Source organism: Balaenoptera musculus, chromosome 1 (assembly GCF_009873245.2).
Source record: "Balaenoptera musculus isolate JJ_BM4_2016_0621 chromosome 1, mBalMus1.pri.v3, whole genome shotgun sequence".
Taxonomy (NCBI): Eukaryota; Metazoa; Chordata; class Mammalia; order Artiodactyla; family Balaenopteridae; genus Balaenoptera; species Balaenoptera musculus.
In genome coordinates this window covers 141,589,851-141,605,907 of record NC_045785.1, presented here as the reverse complement: position 1 = coordinate 141,605,907, position 16,057 = coordinate 141,589,851, and positions in this window count along the sequence as shown.

Below are 16,057 nucleotides of genomic sequence, written 5' to 3'. Positions count from 1 at the left end.
AAAACAACCAACAGGGAGGGAACCCAGCCCCACCCATCAACAGTCAAGTGGATTAAGGTTTTACTGAGCTCTGACCGCCACAGCAACAGGGAGGGAACCCAGCCCCACCCATCAACAGTCAAGTGGATTAAGGTTTTACTGAGCTCTGACCGCCACAGCAACAGTCAGCTCTACCCACCACCAGAGCCTCCCATCAAGCCTCTTAGATAGCCTCAACCACCAGAGGGCAGACAACAGAAGCAAGAAAAACTACGATCCTGCAGCCTGTGGACCAAAAACCACAGTTACAGAAAGATAGAGAAGATGAAAAGGCAGAGGGCTATGCACCAGATGAAGGAACAAGAAAAAACCCCAGAAAAACAACTAAATGAAGTGGAGATAGGCAACCTTCCAGAAAAAGAATTCAGAATAATGATAGTGAAGATGATCCAGGACCTCGGAATAAGAATGGAGGCAAAGATTGAGAAGATGCAAGAAATGATTAACAAAGACCTAGAAGAATTAAAGAACAAACAAACAGAGATCACCAATACAATAACTGAAATGAAAACTACACTAGAAGGAATCAATAGCAGAATAACTGAGGCAGAAGAACGGATAAGTGACCTGGAAGACAGAATGGTGGAATTCACTGCTGCAGAACAGACTAAAGAAAAAAGAATGAAAAGAAATGAAGACAGCCTAAGAGACCTCTGGGACAACATTAAACGCAACAACATTCGCATTATAGGGGTCCCAGAAGGAGAAGAGAGAGAGAAAGGACCAGAGAAAATATTTGAAGAGATTATAGTCGAAAACTTCCCTAACATGGGAAAGGAAATAGCCACCCAAGTCCAGGAAGCGCAGAGAGTCCCATACAGAATAAACCCAAGGAGAAACACGCCGAGACACATAGTAATCAAAGTGGCAAAAATTAAAGACAAAGAAAAATTATTGAAAGCAGCAAGGGAAAAACGACAAATAACATACAAAGGAACTCCCATAAGGTTAACAGCTGATTTCTCAGCAGAAACTCTGCAAGCCAGAAGGGAGTGGCATGATATACTTAAAGTGATGAAAGGGAAGAACCTACAACCAAGATTACTCTACCCGGCAAGGATCTCATTTAGATTTGATGGAGAAATCAAAAGCTTTGCAGACAAGCAAAAGCTAAGAGAATTCAGCACCACCAAACCAGCTCTACAACAAATGCTAAAGGAACTTCTCTAAGTGGGAAACACAAGAGAAGAAAAGGACCTACAAAGACAAACCCAAAACAATTAAGAAAATGGTCATAGGAACATACATATCGATAATTACCTTAAACGTGAATGGATTAAATGCCCCAACCAAAAGACATAGACTGGCTGAATGGATACAAAAACAAGACCCATATATATGCTGTCTACAAGAGACCCACTTTAGACCTAGGGACACATACAGACTGAAAGTGAGGGGATGGAAAAAGATATTCCATGCAAATGGAAATCAAAAGAAAGCTGGAGTAGCTATACTCATATCAGATAAAATAGACTTTAAAATAAAGAATGTTACAAGAGACAAGGAAGGACACTACATAATGATCCAGGGATCAATCCAAGAAGAAGATATAACAATTATAAATATATATGCACCCAACATAGGAGCACCTCAATACATAAGGCAACTGCTAACAGCTATAAAAGAGGAAATCGACAGTAACACAATAATAGTGGGGGACTTTAACACCTCACTTACACCAATGGACAGATCATCCAAAATGAAAATAAATAAGGAAACAGAAGCTTTAAATGACACAATAGACCAGATAGATTTAATTGATATATATAGGACATTCCATCCAAAAACAGCAGATTACACGTTCTTCTCAAGTGCGCACGGAACATTCTCCAGGATAGATCACATCTTGGGTCACAAATCAAGCCTCAGTAAATTTAAGAAAATTGAAATCATATCAAGCATCTTTTCTGACCACAACGCTATGAGATTAGAAATGAATTACAGGGAAAAAAACGTAAAAAGGACAAACACATGGAGGCTAAACAATACGTTACTAAATAACCAAGAGATCACTGAAGAAATCAAAGAGGAAATCAAAAAATACCTAGAGACAAATGACAATGAAAACACGACGACCCAAAACCTATGGGATGCAGCAAAAGCGGTTCTAAGAGGGAAGTTTATAGCTATACAAGCCTACCTAAAGAAACAAGAAAAATCTCAAGTAAACAATCTAACCTTACACCTAAAGAAACTAGAGAAAGAAGAACAAACAAAACCCAAAGTTAGCAGAAGGAAAGAAATCATAAAGATCAGAGCAGAAATAAATGAAATAGAAACAAAGAAAACAATAGCAAAGATCAATAAAACTAAAAGTTGGTTCTTTGAGAAGATAAACAAAATTGATAAGCCATTAGCCAGACTCATCAAGAAAAAGAGGGAGAGGACTCAAATCAATAAAATCAGAAATGAAAAAGGAGAAGTTACAACAGACACCACAGAAATACAAAGCATCCTAAGAGACTACTACAAGCAACTGTATGCCAATAAAATGGACAACCTGGAAGAAATGGACAAATTCTTAGAAAGGTATAACCTTCCCAGACTGAATCAGGAAGAAACAGAAAATATGAACAGACCAATCACAAGTAATGAAATTGAAACTGTGATTAAAAATCTTCCAACAAACAAAAGTCCAGGACCAGATGGCTTCACAGGTGAATTCTATCAAACATTTAGAGAAGAGCTAACACCCATCCTTCTCAAACTCTTCCAAAAAATTGCAGAGGAAGGAACACTCCCAAACTCATTCTATGAGGCCACCATCACCCTGATACCAAAACCAGACAAAGACACTACAAAAAAAGAAAATTACAGACCAATATCACTGATGAATATAGATGCAAAAATCCTCAACAAAATACTAGCAAACAGAATCCAGCAACACATTAAAAGGATCATACACCACGATCAAGTGGGATTTATCCCAGGGATGCAAGGATTCTTCAATATACGCAAATCAATCAATGTGATACACCATATTAACAAATTGAAGAATAAAAACCATATGATCATCTCAGTAGATGCAGAAAAAGCTTTTGACAAAATTCAACACCCATTTCTGATAAAAACTCTCCAGAAAGTGGGCATAGAGGGAACCTACCTCAACATAATAAAGGCCATATATGACAAACCCACAGCAAACATCATTCTCAATGGTGAAAAACTGAAAGCATTTCCTCTAAGATCAGGAACGAGACAAGGATGTCCACTCTCACCACTATTATTCAACATAGTTCTGGAAGTCCTAGCCACGGCAATCAGAGAAGAAAAAGAAATAAAAGGAATACAAATTGGAAAAGAAGAAGTAAAGTTTGCGGATGACATGATACTATACATAGAGAATCCTAAAACTGCCACCAGAAAACTGCTAGAGCTGATTAATGAATATGGTAAAGTTGCAGGATACAAAATTAATGCACAGAAATCTCTTGCATTCCTATACACTAATGATGAAAAATCTGAAAGAGAAATTATGGAAACACTCCCATTTACCATTGCAACAAAAAGAATAAAATACCTAGGAATAAACCTACCTAGGGAGACGAAAGACCTGTATGCAGAAAACTATAAGACACTGATGAAAGAAATTAAAGATGATACCAACAGATGGAGAGATATACCATGTTCTTGGATTGGAAGAATCAACATTGTGAAAATGAGTATACTACCCAAAGCAATCTACAGATTCAATGCAATCCCTATCAAATTACCAATGGCATTTTTTACAGAGCTAGAACAAATCATCTTAAAATTTGTATGGAGACACAAAAGACCCCGAATAGCCAAAGCAGTCTTGAGGGGAAAAAATGGAGCTGGAGGAATCAGACTCCCTGACTTCAGACTATACTACAAAGCTACAGTAATCAAGACAGTATGGTACTGGCACAAAAACAGAAACATAGATCAATGGAACAAGATAGAAAGCCCAGAGATTAACCCACGCACCTATGGTCAACTAATCTATGACAAAGGAGGCAAAGATATACAATGGAGAAAAGACAGTCTCTTCAATAAGTGGTGCTGGGAAAACTGGACAGCTACATGTAAAAGAATGAAATTAGAATACTCCCTAACACCATACACAAAAATAAACTCAAAATGGATTAGAGACCTAAATATAAGACTGGACACTATAAAACTCTTAGAGGAAAACATAGGAAGAACACTCTTTGACATAAATCACAGCAAGATCTTTTTTGATCCACCTCCTAGAGTAATGGAAATAAAAACAAAAATAAACAAATGGGACCTAATGAAACTTCAAAGCTTTTGCACAGCAAAGGAAACCATAAACAAGACGAAAAGACAACCCTCAGAATGGGAGAAAATATTTGCAAATGAATCAACGGACAAAGGATTAATCTCCAAAATATATAAACAGCTCATTCAGCTCAATATCAAAGAAACAAACACCCCAATCCAAAAATGGGCAGAAGACCTAAATAGACATTTCTCCAAAGAAGACATACAGATGGCCACGAAGCACATGAAAAGATGCTCAACATCACTAATTATTAGAGAAATGCAAATCACAACTACAATGAGGTATCACCTCACTCCTGTTAGAATGGGCATCATCAGAAAATCTACAAACAACAAATGCTGGAGAGGGTGTGGAGAAAAGGGAACCCTCTTGCACTGTTGGTGGGAATGTAAATTGATACAGCCACTATGGAGAGCAGTATGGAGGTTCCTTAAAAAACAAAAAATAGAATTACCATATGACCCAGCAATCCCACTACTGGGCATATACCCAGAGAAAACCGTAATTCAAAAAGACACATGCACCCGAATGTTCATTGCAGCACTATTTACAATAGCCAGGTCATGGAAGCAACCTAAATGCCCATCAACAGACGAATGGATAAAGAAGTTGTGGTACATATATACAATGGAATATTACTCAGCCATAAAAAGGAACGAAATTGAGTCATTTGTTGAGACATGGATGGATCTAGAGACTGTCATACAGAGTGAAGTAAGTCAGAAAGAGAAAAACAAATATCGTATATTAATGCATGTATGCGGAACCTAGAAAAATGGTACAGATGAGCCACTTTGCAGGGCAGAAGTTGAGACACAAATGTAGAGAATGGTCATATGGACACCAAGGGGGGAAAACTGCGGTGAGGTGGGGATGGTGGTGTGCTGGATTGGGCAATTGGGATTGACATGTATACACTGATGTGTATGAAACTGATGCCTAATAAGAACCTGCAGTATAAAAAAAACAAACAAAACAACTAATACTAAACTTTCATTGGGTTATTTGTATGGAAATATGTTAATATAAATGTTTCAGACATTACATGAAATTTCTAAAAATCTTAAAAAAAAAAAAAAATAGCCAGACAATTGATATATTTTTTTAAAAAAAATGATACCAGAGGCAGTAAATAACAGATTGTTAAGTGTCAAAAAATGTGATAAAGAAATTATCCTACAATTCAGAGACAAAGAACATTTTTGAAAAATGTAAGAGAAGATACAATGGAATGGAAATTGGAGAACTCTTGAATTAGAGTTCTAATTCAGGAAGCTGGTTTGGATTAGGAGGACAGGCAAAGGTGCCACAGATCAAGAATAAGAAACTCATTTTTACTCACAAGCTGACCTATGGTCATACTAACACTGAGTTCTATTCAAATTTAATGATTTAGCAACTTTTTCATCTTCTGTTCAAATAAAGTTTCAAAATAAGTGTTCATATTTACACAGATAATGAGGTTCTTTGCCCTCTTACATTCAGTCTTAAGACTAAAAAAAAGTAGCTCTTTAGATCTATTTTTATCCATTCAACCTATTTATATATGTATTGACTTTTTCATTCCTTTGGGTTTAACTGGACATTTTATTTGTTATTTTTAAATAGTATCCCATTAATAAAAATATCCAGAAACTCTAAATAATATTCACTGGGTTTATTTAAGTAACAATAAACACATATAACATTTATTGAATGCTTACTATGTGTCAGTCTCATTTCTAAAAACTTTACAGGTATTAACTCATTTAATCTTTATAATAACTACTATATGATGGAGATACTACAACTATTCCATTTTAAAAATGAGGAAACAGTCATGAAAATTTAGATAATTTTTTAATAAGATTAGGATATCCAAGTAGTCCAGTTAGTCTAACTCTAAAAGCCTTATAACCACTATGCTGTACTGTGAAAAAATTCTAGAAAATTTACGTATGATAACTGTGAAGAATTTTAATTGTCCATAGTGTAGTATCTGTTGAAATTTTTACTAATTTCCTTTTCAGTTGCCCGATTAATTTGCTAGTACATTGGAAAGTAATCAAATAAATTTGACCAATTTTAATACTCTATTGAAGAGAAGAAAGATTCTTGTTTCTTTTTTTTGCTTTTGGCCACACCACAGGGCAGGCGGAATATTGCTTCCCCAACCAGGGATCGAACCCATGCCCCCTGTGGTGGAAGCGTGGAGTCTTAACCACTGGACTGCCAGGGAAGTCTTGGAGAAAGATTCTTATTAAGTTTATTTGAAGCTTGGTAACCTGAAAATGAAATGGCAGTCAATAAAATTTTATACTGGGTACATATTCCATATATTTAATAAGTGGTGATGAAGTTTATTACGGAATTTGAAGTCATGATATATATGATTGCACCAAGTGATGCCTGTTTCGTGCAATATCTAGTTTATAGGTTTGTAACTCCATGTAATAAACATAGCAATGGTTAATTTTAGAATTGAATGTTGAACCTAGATTAAGGCAAAAATCAATGTCTACAAATATTGCTTTGGAATGCTAACTCTTGAATGTAATAGAATTTATATATATTTTTATAAAATACAGGGACTTCCCAAGCAGTCCAGTGGTTAAGATTCCGTGCTCCCAATGCAGGAGGCCTGGGTTCCAATCTCTGATCCAGGAACTAAGATCCTGCATGCCGCACAGTGTGGCCAAAAAAATTCAATTAATTTCTAAGGGATACAGCTCTAGTGTGTTGGGGAAAGTGTCAAAGTATGAAATTGGAAGAAGCAGATGGATGTCATATTATTAAAGTCCTTTGCACGCCAGATATATATTAGAAAAGCAATGAAGTTCGAGAGACCCTCAAGATGGCAGAGGAGTAAGACGTGGAGATCACCTTCCTCCCCACAAATACATCAGAAACACATCTACATGTGGAACAACTCCTACAGAACACCTACTGAACGCTGGCAGAAGACCTCAGACCTCCCAAAAGGCAAGAAACTCCCCACGTACATGGGTAGGGTAAAAGAAAAAACAGAGACAAAACAATAGGGATGGGACCTGCACTTCTGGGAGGGAGCTGTGAAGGAGGAAAGTTTCCACACAGTAGGAAGCCCCTTCGCAGGTGGAGAAGGGGGTGGGGGTGGGTGGGGGTGTGGAAGCTTCGGAGGAGAAGCATGGAGGAGAGCGCAGCAACAGGGGTGCGGAGGGCAAAGTGGAGAGATTCCCGCACAGAGGATCGGCGCCGACCAGCACTCACCAGTCTGAGAGGCTTGTCTGCTCACCCGCGGGGGCGGGCGGGGGCTGGGAGCTGAGGCTCGGGCTTCGGAGGTCGGATCCCAGGGAGAGGACTGGGGTTGGTGGCGTGAACACAGCACCACGGCTAGCGGGGAGGGAGTCCGGGAAAAGGTCTGGAGCTGCCGAAGAGGCAAGAGACCATTGTTTCGGGTGCGCAAGGAGAGGGGATTCAGAGCACCGCCTACACAAGCTCCAGAGATGGGCATGAGCCGCAGCTATCAGCACAGACACCAGAGACAGGCATGAGATGCTAAGGCTGCTGCTGCCACCACCAAGAAGCCTGTGTGCAAGCACAGGTCACTATACACACCTCCCCTCCCGGGAGCCTGTGCAGCCCGCAACTGCCAGGGACCTGTGATCCAGGGACAACTTCCCCAGGAGAACGCACGATGCGCATCAGGCTGTTGCAACGTCATGCCACCCTCTGCCACCACAGGCTCGCCCCACATTCTGTACCCCTCCCTCCCCCCAGCCTGAGTGAGTCAAAGCCCCCTGATCAGCTGCTCATTTAACCCCGTCCTGTCTGAGCAAAGAACAGATGCCCTCAGGCGACCTACACGCAGAGGCGGGTCCAAATCCAAAGCTGAACCCCAGGAGCTGTGCGAACAAAGAAGAGAAAGGGAAATCTCTCCCAGCAGCCTCAGGAGCAGTGGATTAAATCTCCACAATCAATTTGATGTACCCTGCATCTGTGGAATACTTGTATAGACAACAAATCATCCCAAAATTGCGTTAGACTTTGGGAGCAATGATATACATTTTTTTTCCTTTTTCTTTTTTTGTGAGAGTATATGTGTATGCTTCTTTGTGTGACTTTGTCTGTATAGCTTTGCTTTTACCATTTCTCCAAGGGTTCTGTCTGTCCATTTATTTTTTCTGGTAGTAGAGTTTTTAGCGCTCGTTATCGTTGGTGGATTTGTTTTTTGGTTTGGTTGCTCTTTCTTTCTTTCTTTCTTTTTCTTTTTCTATTACTTTTTAATTCTTTTTACTTTTAATAATTATTAATTTTTATTTTAATAACTTTAATTTATTTTATTTCATTTTTTTCTTTCATTCTTTCTTTTTTTCTCCCTTTTATTCTGAGCCGTGTGGCTGACAGGGTCTTGGTGCTCTGGTCGGGTGTCAGGCCTGTGCCTCTGAGGTGGGAGAGCCGAGTTCAGGACATTGGTCTACAAGAGACCTCCCAGCTCCACGTAATATCAAATGGCAAAAATCCACCAGAGATCTCCATCTCAATGCCAAGACCCAGCTCCACTCAATGACCAGCAAGCTACAGTGCTGGACACCCTATGCCAAACAACTAGCAAGACAGGAACACAACCCCACTCATTAGTAGAGAGGCTGCCTAAAATCATAATAAGGTCACAGACACCCCAAAACACACCACTGGACGCGGTCCTGCCCACCAGAAAGAAAAGATCCAGCCTCATACACCAGAACACAGGCACTAGTCCCCTCCCCCAGGAAGCCTACACAACCCACTGAACCAACGTTAGCCACTGGGGGCAGACACCAAAAACAACAGGAACTATGAACATGCAACCTGTGAAAAGGAGACCACAAACACAGTAAGTTAAGCAAAATGAAGACAAAGAAACACACAGCAGATGTAGGAGCAAGGTAAAAACCCACCATACCTAACAAATGAAGAGGAAATAGGCAGTCTACCTGAAAAAGAATTCAGATTAATGATAGTAAAGATGATCCAAAGTCTTAGAAATAGAATAGAGGAAATACAAGAAATGTTTAACAAGGACCTAGAAGAACTAAACAGCAAACAAACAATGATGAAAAACACAATAAATGAAGTTAAAAATTCTCTAGAAGAACTCAATAGCAGAATAACTGAGGCAGAAGAACAGATAAGTGACCTGGAAGATAAAATAGAGGAAATAACTACTACAGAGAAGAATAAAGAAAACAGAATGAAAAGAATTGAGGACAGTCTCAAAGACTTCTGGAACAATATTAAATGCACCAGCATTCGAATTATAAGGGTCCCAGAAGAAGAAGAGAAAAAGAAAGGAACTGAGAAAATATTTGAAGAGATTATAGTTGAAAACTTCCCTAATATGGGAAAGGAAATAGTGAATCAAGTCCAGGAAGTGCAGAGAGTCCCATACAGAATAAATCCAAGGAGAAACACCAAGACACACATTAATCAAGCTATCAAAAATTAAACACAAAGAAAAAATATTAAAAGCAGCAAGGGAAAAACAACAAATAACATACAAGGGAATCCCCATAAGGTTAACAGCTGATCTTTCAGCAGAAACTCGGCAAGGCAGAAGGGAGTGGCAAGACATATTTAAACTGATGAAAGGGAAAACCTACAACCAAGATTACTGTACCCAGCAAGGATCTCCTTCAGACTTGGCGGAGAAATTAAAACCTTTACAGGCAAGCGAACGTTAAGAGAATTCAGCACCACCAAACCAGCTTTACAACAAATGCTAAAGGAACTTCTCTAGGCAGGAAACACAAGAGAAGGAAAAGACCTACAAAAAAAAAAACCCCAAAACAATTAAGAAAATGATAATAGGAACATACATATCAATAATAACCTTAAGTGTAAATGGATTAAATACTCCAACCAAAAGACATAGACTGGCTGAATGGATATAAAAACAAGACATATATATGCTGTCTACAAGAGACCCACTTCAGACCTAGGGACACATACAGACTGAAAGTGAGGAGATGGAAAAAGATATTCCATGCAAATGGAAATCAAAAGAAAGCTGGAGTAGCAATACTCATATCAGATAAAATAGACTTTAAAATAAAGACTCTTACAAGAGACAAAGAAGGACACTACATAATGATCAAGGGATCAATCCAAAAAGAAGATATAACAATTGTAAATATTTATGCACCCAACATATGAGCACCTCAGTACATAAGGCAAATACTAACAGCCATAAAAAGGGAAATCAACAGTAACACAACCATAGTAGGGGACTTTACCACCCCACTTTCACCAATGGACAGTTCATCCAAAATGAAAATAAATAAGGAAACACAAGCTTTAAATGATACATTAAACAAGATGGACTTAATTGATATTTATAGGACATTCCATCCAAAAACAATAGAATACACTTTCTTCTGAAGTGCTCATGGAACATTCTCCAGGATCATATCTGGGTCACAAATCAAGCCTTGGTAAATTTGAGAAAATTTAAATCATATCAAGTATCTTTTCTGACCACAACGCTATGAGACTAGATATCAGTTACTGGAAAAAACCTGTAAAAAATACAAAAACATGGAGGCTAAACAATACACTACTTAATAACCAAGAGATCATGGAAGAAATCAAAGAGGAAATCAAAAAAATACCTAGAAACAAATGACAATGAAAACACGATGACCCAAAACCTATGGGATGCAGCAAAAGCAGTTCTAAGAGGGAAGTTTATAGCAATACAATCCTACCTTAAGAAACAAGAAACATCTCAAATAAACAACCTAACCTTACACCTAAGCAATTAGAGAAGGAAAAACAAAAAAAGCCCAAAGTTAGCAGAAGGAAAGAAATCATAAAGATCAGAACAGAAATAAATGAAAAAGAAATGAAGGAAACGAGAGCAAAGATCAATAAAACTAAAAGCTAGTTCTTTGAGAAGATACACAAAATTGATAAACCATTAGCCAGACTCATCAAGAAAAAAAGGGAGAAGATTCAAATCAATAGAACTAGAAATGAAAAAGGAGAAGTAATAACTGACACTGCACCAATACAGAGGATCATGAGAGATTACTACAAGCAACTATATGCCAATAAATGGACAACCTGGAAGAAATGGACAAATTCTTAGAGAAGCACAATGTTCCAAGACTGAACAAGGAAGAAATAGAAAATATAAACAGACCAATCACAAGCACTGAAATTGAGAGTGTGATTAAAAATCTTCCAACAAACAAAAGCCCAGGACCAGATGGCTTCACAGGAGAATTCCATCAAACAATTTGAGAAGAGCAAACGCCTATGCGTCTCAAACTCTTCCAAAATATAGCAGAGGGAGAAACACACCCAAACTCATTCTACGAGGCCACCATCACCCTGATACAAAAACCAGACAAAGATGTCACAAAGAAAGAAAACTACAGGCCAATATCACTGATGAACATAGATGCAAAAATTCTCAACAAGATACTAGCAAACAGAATCCAACAGCACATTAAAAGGATCATACACCGTGATCAAGTGGGGTTTATTGCAGGAATGCAAGGATTCTTCAACCTACGCAAATCAATCAATGTGATAAACCATATTAACAAATTGAAGGATAAAAACCATATGAGCATCTCGATAGATGCAGAAAAAGGTTTCAACAAAATTCAACACCCATTTATGATAAAAACCCTCCAGGAAGTAGGCATAGAGGGAACTTACCTCAACATAATAAAGGCCATATATGACAAACCCACAACATCATCCTCAATGGTGAAAAACTGAAAACATTTCCACTAAGATCAGGAACAAGACAAGGTTTCCCACTCTCACCACTATTATTCAACAGAAGAAGAAAAAGAAATAAAAGGAATCCAAATCGGAAAAGAAGAAGTAAAGCTGTCACTGTTTGCAGATGACATGGTAATATACATAGAGAGTCCTAAAATTGCTACCAGAAAACTACTAGGCTAGTCAATGAATTTGGTAAAGTAGCAGGATACAACATTAATGCACAGGAATCTCTTGCATTCCTATACACTAATGATGAAAAATCTGAAAGAGAAATTAATGAAACACTCCCATTTACCATTGCAACAAAAAGAATAAAATACCTAGGAATAAACCTACCTAAGGAGACAGAAGACCTGTATGCAGAAAACTATAAGACACTGATGAAAGAAACTAAAGATGATACCAATAGATGGAGAGATATACCATGTTCTTGGATTGGAAGAATCAACATTGTGAAAATGAGTATACTACCCAAAGCAATCTACAGATTCAATGCAATCCCTATCAAACTACCAATGGCATTTTTCACAGAACTAGAACAAAAAAATCTTAAAATTTGTATGGGGACACAAAAGACCCCGAATAGCCAAAGCGGTCTTGAGGGAAAAAAACGGAGCTGGAGGAATCAGACTCCCTGACTTCAGATTATACTAAAAAGCCACAGTAATCAAGACAATACAGTACTGGCACAAAAACAGAAATATAGATCAATGGAACAGCATAGAAAACCCAGAGATAAACCCATGCACATATGGTCAACTAATCTATGACAAAGGAGGCAAGAATATCCAATGGAGAAAAGACAGTCTCTTCAATAAGTGGTGCTGGGAAAACTGGACAGCTACATGTAAAAGAATGAAATTAGAACACTCCCTAACACCATGCACAAAAGTAAACTCAAAATGGATTGGAGAGCTAAATGTATAATCGGACACTCTAAAACTCTTAGAGGAAAACATAGGAAGAACACTCTTTGATAAGCAAGATCTTTTTTGATCCACCTCCTAGAGTAATGGAAATAAAAACAAAAATAAACAAATGGGACCTAATGAAACTTCAAAGCTTTTGCACAGCAAAAGATACTACAAACAAGACGAAAAGACAACCCAGAATGGGAGAAAATATTTGCAAATGAATCAACGGACGAAGGATTTATCTTCAAAATATATGAACAGCTCATGCAGCTCAACATTAATAAAACAAACAACTCAATCCAAAAATGGGCAGAAGACCTAAAAAATATTTGCAAATGAAGCAACTGACAAAGGATTAATCTCCAAAACTTACAAGCAGCTCATGCAGCTCAATATCATAAAAACAAACAACCCAATCCAAAAATGGGCAGAAGACCTAAATAGATGTTTCTCCAAAGAAGATATACAGATTGTCAACAGACACATGAAAGAATGCTCAACATCACTAATCATTAGAGAAATGCAAATCAAAAGTACAATGAGGTATCACCTCCCACCAGTCAGTATGGCCATCATCAAAAAAACTACAAACAATAAATGCTAGAGACGGTGCGGAGAAAAGGGAACCCTCTTGCACTGTTGGTGGGAATGTAAATTGATACAGCCACTATGGAGAACAGTATGGAGGTTCCTTAAAAAACTAAAAATAGAACTACCATACGACCCAGCAATCCCACTACCAGGCATATACCCTGAGAAAACCATAATTCAAAACCATAATTCAAAAAAAAGTCATGCAGCACAATGTTCATTGCAGTTCTATTTACAATAGCCAGGACATGGAAGCAACCTAAGTGTCCATCGACAGATGAAAGGATAAAGAATATGTGGCACATATATACAGTGGAATATTACTCAGCCATAAAAAGAAATAAAATTGAGTTATTTGTGGATAAACTATAGAGTCTGGACCTAGATGGACCTAGAGTCTGTCATACAGAGTGAAGTAAGTCAGAAAGAGAAAAAGAAATACCATATTCTAACACACATATATGGAATCTAAAAAAAAAAAAATTGTTATGAAGGACCTAGGGGCAGGAAAGGAATAAAGATGCAGATGTAGAGAATGAACTTAAGGACATGGGGAGGGAGATGTGTCAGCTGGGACAAAGTGAGAGAGTGGCATGTACTTATATATACTACCAAATGTAAAATAGATAGCTAGTGGGAAGCAGCCACATAGCACAGGGAGATCAGCTCGCTGCTTTGTGACCACCTAGAGGGGTGGGATAGGGAGGGTGGGAGGGAGACGCAAGAGGGAGGAGATATGGGGATATATGTATATGTATAGCTGATTCAATTTGTTATAAAGCAGAAACTAACACACCATTGTAAAGTAATTATACTCCAATAAAGATGTTAAAAAAAAAAAAAGAAAAGCAATGAAGAATTACAGTGTTGAAAAATCTTGGGCAAGGGACTGATTACAGTTTGCAAAGTAGAAAAAGTAGAAAGAAAATGATGAAAGCAATATGGTGTGGAAGTTGAGTAGGAGTAGAGGAGAGAAGGGTGGTTCTAGATTAATGCTATCACTGGACTAGAGGAAGCTAATAAATAAGGTATTTAGTAATGAGAACCTGAATTAAGAAATTGATATCAGAAACAAGGCTGGAGCATATCTGGGAAATAATTAGATATATAAATACATATTTTTTGTTAGAATCTACATACATAATTCCTTTTATTTAAAAAAAAAACCCTGCTAATTAGCTATACAACCTTTATCCTCTTTTCTTATTATACCCCTAGAGTCTTGCTTTCTCTCTGCCACTCCTCAATCATTCTTTTTTGACATTCCTGGTTTCTAATTCTTCCCAGAATGTTAATACACTACTTAGCTACCATGATACGGAATACTATACGCTCTTTGAAGAGCCAAGTTTTGCTTGTTCGTCATCCAAACATCTGTCAATAGTCTCTAGTACATAGTAAGTACTCATTATATTTTTGTTGAATAAGTAAATAGATAGCTTCCCTTTGATGACATTTGGAAAGTCTACTGTATGTATCAGCTGAAGTTCTTTGTTGCTAAGTACAGAAACCATCTCTGAAAGGACAGTGAGGATGCAAGACTCTGGGTAATAATAAGGAAGAAGGTAAAAGTCCCATGCTTGATTAATGGGTTTTTCTTCCTTTTAATATTTATTTATCTATTTATTTGGCCGCGCCGGGTCTTATTTTCAACATGCAGGACCTTTGTTGCTGTGTGCAGGATCTTCGTGGGGCATGCGGAATCTTCAGTTGCAGCATGCGGAATCTTTAGCTGCGACATGCGAACTCTTAGTTGTGGCTTGTGGGATCTAGTTCCCCGACCAGGGATCAAACCTGGGCCCCCTGAACTGGGATTGTGGAGGCCTAGCCACTGGACCACGAGGAAAGTCCCTAGCAGCTTTTTTAAACTAAGCAGTAGGAAAATACTGGAAGGCCAGTGGGAGGTCACGAAACCTAAAGAAAGGCTAAGGAAAACTCAGGAACCAAAGCAAATCTTTGAGGTCTAAAATGTAGGAAATATACAAACTTTCTGGGTTAGAGCATTAAAGCATCATTAACGGAATGAATAAAGTTCAATACTTGGTCACCTTGTTCAAGGTCAAATTCCAAGGTAATAGCATCTAATTGGCAGAATTTGTGTGAAATGCCTAACCATAATTAAGGCTAAAAAATCTAAAAATCTGGACACCTAGAACGCAGCCCAGACAGAGTGAAGTCTCAACAAACAGCTGTTCAATGTTCAAAAGGTGCTCGACCTTTGGTTAGGGAGGGCAAAGCTGATGACTGTCCAATCAGATTATATCCAAGGGGGAAAATGTTAATTCCCTAAAAGCAAATCCCTCGTTAGAAGTAGAACAAGATATTGGGCAGCCACAAACCAATAAATATTCGCCATGTCTAAAAACGGCTAAGAACACATAGCTTTCATTATATTCAGAGTAGTCAGGAAATCCTGTAACTAACGCTAGGAAATCCAGTAGCATTAAAAAAATATATAAGGAAATTGGTGAGATTAAATTATCTTTATCAATAAAGTTGGGGTATAAAA